The following is a 10,180-nucleotide window of genomic DNA, read 5'->3' on the forward strand; positions in this document are numbered from 1 at the left end:
CCCCAGTTTCCTATATGACAAAGATCATGTCTTTCACGCCTACGAACACACACCGAAACCGGTATCTGAAACCGAGCCACTGGTAGCATCTGTGAGCTCCGAGCTAGTAGTGTGCCCAGTTGCTCAAATACAAGCAACTGACATATTTAGTTCTTTATTAGAAAGAATCTCAAACATTACCAAAATGCAAAGAGTATTGGCGTATATGATCAGATTTTGTTGCAAGTTAACGAAGCGCAGTGCATTGTACACCGCAAGGCAGAATGGTGACTCTCATACATCCCAAGATAAAACGCTCTTGCAAGTGACAAAACTTTGTACAATGCAGGCAATAGATGGTAGTCCATTTCTAACCTCTGCAGAACTTAACAACTCTCTCTTATTACTAATTCAGTATGTACAATGCACAGAGTTTCAGGTCGAGATGAAGGCGCTCCGCGCTAATAAGCAGATCAAAGGCAGCCTCCAAGGCCTACACGTCTTCATCGATAAAATAGGCACGCTGCGCGTGGGCGGGCGCTTGCAAAACGCCATGATACCGTACACCCAGCGCCATCCTGCGATTTTACCTAAAAACACCAAGCTTACTGATCTGATTATAAGGGAGGAGCATCACAGGCTATTACATGCAGGGCTTAAATTGGTAGCAAGTGGTTTGAGTCAGAAATATTATATAATAAACGGCCAAAGCGAAATTAAAGGAATTATATCAAAGTGTGTAACATGTTTCAGACTCAAGGCAGTTGCCGCCAAACAGCTGATGGGCTCTCTGCCTAGCGATCGAGTAAATCCGAGTCGGCCTTTCGAAAAGGTGGGCGTTGATTACTGTGGACCTATTTCTATAAAGCAGTCCAGAGTGAGGCGGTCATTGGTCACAAAGGGATACATAGCAGTATTCGTATGTTTTGTAACAAAAGCTGTCCATTTGGAGCTGGTATCTGACCTCCGAACTGACACCTTTCTCGCATGCTTCAAACGCTTTATTGCACGCAGGAATAAGCCCACACAAGTGTATTGCGACAACGCGTCCACTTTCAAAGGCGCTAAGAACCAGTTAGACGACCTCTATAGATTGTTCAATTCGCAGACCCACCAGTCACAAGTCCAGAGTTACGCAGCAAACTTAGGTATCAATTTTAATTTCATACCTAGTTATAGCCCTGTATTTGGTTCTTTATGGGAAGCTGCCGTGAAAAGTACAAAACACCACCTCAAGCGCGTGGTCGAGAGAGCCGTACTCACATACGAGGAGTTAAATACAGTATTAGTGCAGATAGAGGGCGTATTAAACTCTCGGCCGCTGACCCCTATGTCGCCTATCGACAAGGACGATTTTTCATTCCTTACCCCGGGTCATTTTTTAACGGGAGCTCCTCTGAATAGTTATCCAGAACAAGACGTTAGCTCTACACCTACAAATAGACTAAAATTTTGGAAATTGTGCACTAGCATGCAACAGCAGTTTTGGAAGGCCTGGTCCCAATCGTATCTAAATATGTTGCAAAATAGACCCAAGTGGAAGCAGGACCAGCCCAATATTAAGCCTGGTATGTTGGTACTCCTTGTAGAGATAAATACTCCTTCTCTCCTGTGGCCTACTGCAAGGGTCACAAGAGTTTCCCAGGTACAGACACCAAGGTTCGTGCTCTTGAAGTTATCACTCCGAATGGTAATAAGCATGTAAGATCTGTTACTAAAGTCTGTATCCTGCCTATTGATCAGTAGTAATAAAAATAATATTGATACTCAACTCACCTGCAGTACAGTAGGTATAAATAGTATTAAGATAGCGATGATCTCATTTAATGGTCTACCTGATTAGATACTAAGATTTAGTAGAATCACTAAGTGTTATGCTTAAGACTGATCATTACTTGCCTAACATGTACCAGATTTATATAAGATACTTGAAGGTGTATGTTCTACTGTGTTATGAAAATGTTACCTTAAATACCTAGCTGGTATTATAATTGTATTACTTTAAGAATGCAGTGTTATTAAAAGAGGAAAAAATGTGCAAATAAAAGCACTCTTTGGGTTTAAAGTCATAGGAATGACATGTTTTAGTTTTTATGTTTTGTAAGTTGTTATAAGCACTCTAAGTCTATAGTCTTAGAAATGACTGATGTTTAGTTTTATATACTTGTCAATGTGTTACATAGTTTGTATGTAATTTAAGAGGTGTATTTAGGGAATAGTTTCATCTTTCAGAAATATTTCATCAACCTAGATTTATATAACTACAGTCCACTTTTATTGTTGTTTATTTCTGTGAGGGGGAGCTATGTTGCATGGCAACACCAAAAAATGTAAATGTCAGACGCAAATTAACAATATAGTGTACGATTCAGCTCCGGCCTTTTAATTCGTCTCTCTATAAAAAAGTGCCCTACAGTAGCTGAAACACAAATAAAATAGTTGCAACGCAACACATAACAAGATAAGTTAACGACAGTCTAATTAAAAGTCTAATATATCAATATTGCATCATTTAGGTAGAGTCGATAAGTGAGAATTTACTATGACAGGTCAAAAATACTATGAAAATTCCGCTCTCTGCTTATGTGGGTTTAACTTCGTATCATAGGCACCTCTAGCGTTTGCCTGCTATTTATATGTATACACTACACAACTTGTTTATTAGATACAGGCTTATTTTTTATCAGATAATAACTGTTGTCCGCAGCTCTGTGAAGAATTTGTTTATCGCTATCCCGGAACCCATACACAATAGTTTACAAAATATCTTTATTTATGTAGTCTTATGTAGTTAATGGTGTGTAGTATGTCTTTATAACGGCCCGAGGGTTGCCGACGGTGCTGGCTGAAAATCAGCGCTGGGGTGTTTTTAACGCTTCAGCATTATGCTGAGCCAGTGTCCGATTCACAACCGCAATGACACATACCTTTGTGTTGTTTTTTGTAACTAATAATTTTGTTGTCTTGTGTTGTGAATAAATGTATTTTCTTTCTTTCTTTCTTTCTCAATCAATAGTTTGAGAAATACTGGTCACTAGACCCCGCTTAAATGAAATGTAGTTAATGTTTATTCACATTACAAAGGATGGCATGGAATAGATGGATGGAATGCTTATCAATATTGCACTTCACGTTTTGTAGCCACCAAACTACAACAATCACACAATGATCAAAGATGGCACTGAAAACTTAAATTAAGCGTAGAATTCAAATTTTCTGGATACTGAAAGAAAGAAAGAAAGAAAATACATTTATTTAACGCCATAAAAAACAAACATAGGAACAAACATAGAACAAATAAAGACATACATGACGCTAAACAGGCAAGCCGTGGCGCTGATTTTCAGTGAGGACCTTATCTAAAAACTAACTTAAAATAAAAATTAAAAATAAAATAAAACAAATATTAAATTGTATGGCAACACCGGCTTAAACAGTTCAATCGTGTGCAGTTGAATTGTTTTAAGTCACCGCCAAAAGTATACTTTGCAAATATGAATAATGCATATTACTGTTAAAATGGTTATTTAAAAACAATATGCTACATACCTGACTCCTAAAAACAAAAACACAGGTATTTCTATTAAAAGTATCTTACTTGACTAAATAATACGCCAACCAACAGTGGATACTGAAAGAAGTGTGAGTTATGTAAGTCTTCGGATGCAACTTCTTGTGTAGTCTCACCATAATAATAGGTACAATACTTGTCATCACTGCTGTCACGTAAATAAGCCGACCTAACTCAAGGCTAACAGCAGCAACTTATCTGCAGCGGCACCATCATTGCCAAGCATGCAGTATACATTGACCTTTAAAGCTTCGTAGAGCTGAAAGTCGAGTTGCAATGGTAACGCATCGCAAACACTCTTTGGCGAGTCGCGGCCAGTCGTGTTTACGTCTAGGAATTCATCTCGCTGCTCCTGCGCTTATTCTGGGAGCGTCTGAGAAATAATCGTCTCCTTAGTTGTGACATGCGTGATCCTTTTTAACCCCCGACGTAAAAGAGGGGTGTAATCACTCAAACGGACGAACCGGTTTCGGTGTGTGTTTTTCGGTGGATGGTGAAACAGCCCCTAAATAAATAAATAAATAATAATAATAAAAGCTTTCGTTTTAATCTGCCCACAGTTGGACACTGGACTTTACCATGAAAGAATACCAAACACTCAGACATTTTCACATCGCATTTATAAAATTAATAGAAGACAAAGATTTTAAAACGGTTTAAATTTTCCCGAACATTACCAATATTTTATGCCATCCCACATCCCACGAGTCTTATCGAGATCCAATCGTGAGCATGTCATGGATTACCCAGCTAGGCTGGAGCTTATCAAGCTTCCAGAATATTCCGGCAGGGGCGCCGCGGGCGCGACCCAGATCCTTTCAGCATTGCCTGTATCTCTGTTTGACATCGCATTGCGGAGATAGCGGTCTAACTGCGTTCGTATGAAAAGTTGCGCGATAAAAGAATCCTTTTCTGCGCTTTACATTTTCAAACTTGAAGAGTATAGTGCTTAGTTGCATTAAAATTCTCACGATATTTTGTTGTGTTACGCCAATCTACCCTCATGTGTTTTTGTGTACTTTTAGTCTTATACTTTGTTTTTAACGTACAATATAAGTAGTTAAAGTATCCCTACCTTTTTGTATTTTTATAAAATGTACTTCTCTATAAGCGATTTGTTATTAAAATCTTTTGAGAAATAAATATCTTAAACCATAAAATTATAAATTATTTATGTATGTATGCCGGGTGGGGCTTTTAACAGCAGAAAATAATTAAAACATAACTTTATTCGACATCAAAAAGTACACCATCCCATCTCAGCCCTCTAGGTTGACAACGCATCTGCAAAACCTCTGGTGTTGCAGATGTCTATGGGGCGGTGGTGATCTCTTACCATCAGGAGACCCACTTGCTCGTTTGCCATCCAGTCGAATAAAAAAAGTACACTGACTCTTAAAATACACAAATTACAAAAAACATGGACATAAACTTGGCTAATATTATAATTGATTAAAACACCCTTGAAGTGAACCAAAAATCAAAAATAATGAAGTAGAAAGTTACTTAAGTACTTAGAGTACTATTTCATCATCCTCATCATCATCATCATCATCATCCCAGCCTAATACACGTCTGTCAGAATGAGCGTCCTATTGAATCGAAATTAATTGACTCAAAAAAGTGTGTATTTGTGCTAAATTGAATTAAATAACCAATACAACTTTACGACAAAGAAGCTGTACCAGCCTTCAAGCAATCAAAACCGCCCCGGCCAATAATAAATGCCTGGAACGATTAGATAATTTTGTATTTACAAAGATTGCCCTTCGTCCGGATGGTGGCGATCCCGCCTGATGCCGAGGGGGCGATTAGCCTGACCTTCGTTTGGCCTTCTGGCGTGAAACAATGCAAGAAGTTAAATGTCGCATGGTTTTGATAATGAAACTGAATACAATACTAGTAAATGGGAAATATGAGTGGCTGCGAATACTATATAACACCCCTGTTTTTGCGTCGGGGGTTAAAAATGGTGAGTAGGTATTGTAGGAACTAGGCTGTATACCGCTGGCAGGTGGTAAAACTGACCACCTGGCAGGTTAGATTGACGTTGTTTTGTATAAGGATAGGATTTTTTATATTGTATGTTTCTAGAATTCGACTTTAAAAAAACGATTGACAGCGGTATACATGCCGGAGGGCAGATTGCTCCCGATAGCCTATGCGGCTGGAACCATTTTATGTAAATTATTTATAAGTGCTACCAAGTTCTAAAATAAAATATAAATAATTAAAGATTGAAGATATTGTTTATTTCATAACAGTTTAAAGTCACGCGCGTAGATCCCCTGTACCTATATAAGCTCTTACCAAGTTACAGTCCCCACAGTATACTGCTGACGTTTTGGTGTCGTTTTTATACCCTGACGGAAAAATAGGGGTGTTATAAGTTTGACCGCTATGTGTGTCTGTCTGTGGCACCGTACCTAGCTCTTAAACGGGTGGACCGATTTGAATGCGGTTTAGCCGTTTTTGAGATATTGAACTTTGAAGTGACAAAGTCGAGCGTTTTCCAACTTTCTGTTGGTTAGGTTATTAACGTATAATTAGGTACTACGTGCATGTCGTCATGTCCACTAATTAGGAGTAAGTAGGTAGGCGCAGAGTACCACGACAGTGCTCTTCTAAGATAACCAACGAAAAGTTGCAAAACCCCCGACTTTGTCACTTCAAAGTTCAATATCTCAATCGGTCTCAAATCGGTCCACCCGTTTAAGAGCTACGGTGCCACAGACAGACACACAGCGGTCAAACTTATAACACCCCTGGGGTTAAAAATATTCGCATATATGGTGTAACGTGTGTAGGTATATGTTGGGTAATTATGGTAAGCAGTGCTGCTGCATAAGTAGCGTAGTAGAAATAAGCAACCTGAGATATGTATGCATAGGAAAAATTCTGTCCAGCGGTGGTGTAGGGGTTATAGCACGCAGCACGGATTGCTGAGGACCTGGGTTCGATTCCCAGCGCTGGTCTCTTTTTCTGGTTTTTCTGTGCATCTATATTTCAGTTTGTAATTTCAAATACGGTTTTACGGGATGACCGTAAAAGTAAAAATTTAGTATACAAAGATAACTGACATATCCATAAACAGCCAAAATATCGGTCGATAGGTAGCACAATAGCGCACACACCATTACACCAATATTTAGTTTGTCTCCCCTACCTACAAGACCATCATACACAATTATAAGAACGAGAAAACTTTTACCAATTTACCTGACACGGTACAACAAGTAAAAATCCTCTAAATTCCACCCTAACTCGTGGTCACAAGAGTTCACGTCGCGTTAGTCGGGGGCAAGGTAAGTCGGCACAAGGGTACAGTCAGCCCCAATATTGACAGTAGACAATTTCCGGTGCTGCGAGCAAACAGGCTGTATTCCGCGCAATTTGGCCCTAATTGCAGACGTGTCGAAACTGCGGGTACATGAAATAGGGTGACTATGATGTGATGACAACGATAAATATTATTTTCAAGGTTATATTACCTTTGGTTACCAAATCAAAAACTCATTTAAGGAGGACACGTTTCTCCATAAAATACACATTTTTTTTTATTTACATTCCTTCTGATTTGTCAATTCAGTTAACTTATATCCCTGACGTACTTATTCGTCTTTTTGTGCAAAACAACATTTGAAATTTGCTACGAGCTTTACGGTAAAGGAAAGCACCGTGAGGAAACCTGCACAGTCTGCGAAGCAATTCAATGGTGCGTGTAAAGTTTCCAATCCGCATTGGGTCGGCGTGAACTACAAAACTTTTTTTCCGAATAAAACGAGACTACGCAACACTCGATATTGTTATGGTTTGGTTTTAAGGTATTAAATATGATATTCACACCTCTCCTTCAAAAAAGTAACTTTTTCTCCCTGACGAGAGGGAGCAAAGTGCAACTTTTCTGTTCAAGGCCTTTCTAAGTGTTTTATTGCAAGTTATAATTGTAAAGCCACGCCATTTTCTATGCTGGTTGTTCATTAATAATATTTAGTTTTTTTTTTTCAAATTTCTTAATGCTCTGTGTCAAAAGTTGTATGAGCCACTCGGGAGTAAAATTATTTTCATCTTGGGCGTTAACACTTGAATCCCTCATCACGCTCAGGATTCTATTGTAGAATCCTTCGCTACATTCTGGATTCAATGTACGCCCTCGCCGTAAATACGCTATTTTGCTCCCTTGTGACACAAATAACTATTAAATGTTTGTTTTCACGCCCGTGTAATAACAAACTGACCACTATACCTCAGACAGGACCTTTGTCTACAGTGGCGCCAACTGGTGAGCGCGAAAACGGTAGCCCTCATTGTGTCAATGTTATATTTGATAAGATAAGATAATGATTTATTTACCGAAATAGATTACACAGTCATAGAGATATACAATACAATATTAATCGCCATGCTACTTATGAACTAAAGTTTAATTGTGGTTCACACACTAGGTCGAGCCTGTATCGTGTGAGCCCAACAAATTACCAGAGCTTTTTGTTTGCTTTTAACCTTTCTTGTATATTTGTTACCTTACGCCTATAGAAATAATTGAGCAATTTATTACTTTGGAGAGGCTTAAGGCCTTCCATTTCAATGAGGGCTATCGCGAATGAATTCGCCGCTAGAGGCGCTAGTGTAGCGTGAGGTCTCCGAAATGTCAAATCTCATAGTTTTTGGGTGAGCTACGCGGGTTTATTTATAATTAGAATAATTTTGTGAATATTTTGCATTACTGAAATTAATTATGGCATTATGCGTTACGGCGCAATGAATGTCTGTGTTTTGAGACAGTTTTGTCTTTCGAAACTTTTGTCCTTTTTTTTCCGAAACGGAGATGCTACTTATTAAAGTTTAATTGTTTTAATATGTGTGAGCCCGTAATTACCAGACTGTTTGCTTTTAACCTTTCTTGTATATTTGTTACCTTACGCCTATAGAAATAATTGAGCAATTTATTACTTTGGAGAGGCTTAAGGCCTTCCATTTCAATTAAACTACTTAGGTACATGCAACATTGCATTCAATGTGACGATAGTTTTCTTCATCCGTAATAACCAGAGGCCTGTACGATCTTTAGGTATAACCACTTATTTCTGTCACACAGTATGAGAAAAGGATAAAAATAGATGAGAATGAGATCATGAGTACCTACTCTATGGTATAAGCCTATAAGGTAACGTTAGACAAGGCGGTCTCGCCAAGGAGAGATCGTCTTCAGAGATTAGTGACATTGTAGCCAAGAAACGATTACCTATTCGTCAGACAAGGGTACGAATTCCATTTTACAAAAAGCGAAGATCCGACAATGTAAACACTTCCATCGGAAATGAACCCCGACTAAGTGTAAACATCAAAGATCCAAAATTACTTTTCAAGTGTTTACACTTTTTTTTAAGCATAGCAATCTGTCCATCAATATACATATAGTGTTTCTTTATCTCCAAAAAGCAATTTTATAATAAAATGGGAATTAAAAAAGCAAAAAGTGTGCGTTGGCCGGGAATCGAACCCGGATCAACTGCTTGGAAGGCAACTATGCTGACCATTACACCACCAACGCAGCTGCTGTGAGGTGCAAAATTTGCCATCACTTTCCGTGGCACTAAAATTGAGTAAAATAAAACTAATGACGCAATTCAATCTCAAGACGCCACTTGTCTTCAAGACGAACGGTTGCGCAAAAAACTATTTCGTTCATTATCACAATTTTATACCGTGGCAGCACTGTCTTCATGTTTTTTGTATTGTTGCTGTTAGTTCCGTTTTTAGCCACCATGGTTCCTTGTACGCATTATTTCAAAGAGAGAAGATATTCATAGAGTAACTCATTTCGTGGAAGTACACTCGACTACAAAAACTTACCTATTATTTTTTAGGTGAAAAAGTATATGTCTACACACTTACGTACACTTACCAGCACCAATATGTGACTCAACAAAGCGTGAATAAATATCTGATATTACCTACAACTCCATTTCTAGGGCCTTTTTGATTCTGTATGCTGATGACTATTCTAGGTGCTGCTACATATCTCAGTACAGTAGACGATTGTTGTACTACTGAATAACTTTATTACAAGTATTCAGAGAAGAATTTAAAACATTAAGTAGGTATTCAAGAACCATGTCTAAGTCATATTATAGCTATTGAAATTACTTAACTGGTTTTACCTACGCCATGCCTTAGATTCATTCAACAATAAGCGTGCCAGCCAGTAGCGTGGTTAGCATTTTTGTGAAGGCCAACCTTCGAATACAACACCTCGGAGCTAGAGTATCTAGACAATCGTTGCTATACTTGTCATCTCATCACTGACGTCACAGAAAAAAAATGGGTACCCTGTAGAAATCAAACCTATCATTATTCTAGTGGCCATACACCGCAATCTCCCGAGAGCATTACATATTCATCCACCAACACACCACGCCGCTTAACAAAACCTTAACCCTAAAAACCCTCAGACGCGTCAAAGCTAATTTATGAAACTAGCAATGGTACTAGAACGCATCTTAACCCTCCGCCGCTCGCGGGTGACAATGGGCCGGCGCGGGCCGGGGGGCTCGAGTGCTGCGCTGTAATCAGGGCTAATAGAAGCGTGCGCTTTGATCTGCGCGTCAAAGGGAAGGGCCGAAGGCG

The 10,180-nt window shown here is 38.9% G+C and overlaps 1 non-coding gene across 1 annotated transcript; it reads right to left on the minus strand.

Moving 5' to 3' along the window:
• Positions 1-9,032: 9,032 nt before the first annotated feature.
• Positions 9,033-9,104, minus strand: TRNAG-UCC (transfer RNA glycine (anticodon UCC)). The gene has a single exon. It is a non-coding gene; the product is annotated as a tRNA-Gly (tRNA).
• Positions 9,105-10,180: the final 1,076 nt, after the last annotated feature.

The sequence above is a fragment of the Choristoneura fumiferana genome, chromosome 8, assembly GCF_025370935.1.
Source record: "Choristoneura fumiferana chromosome 8, NRCan_CFum_1, whole genome shotgun sequence".
NCBI lineage: Eukaryota > Metazoa > Arthropoda > Insecta > Lepidoptera > Tortricidae > Choristoneura > Choristoneura fumiferana.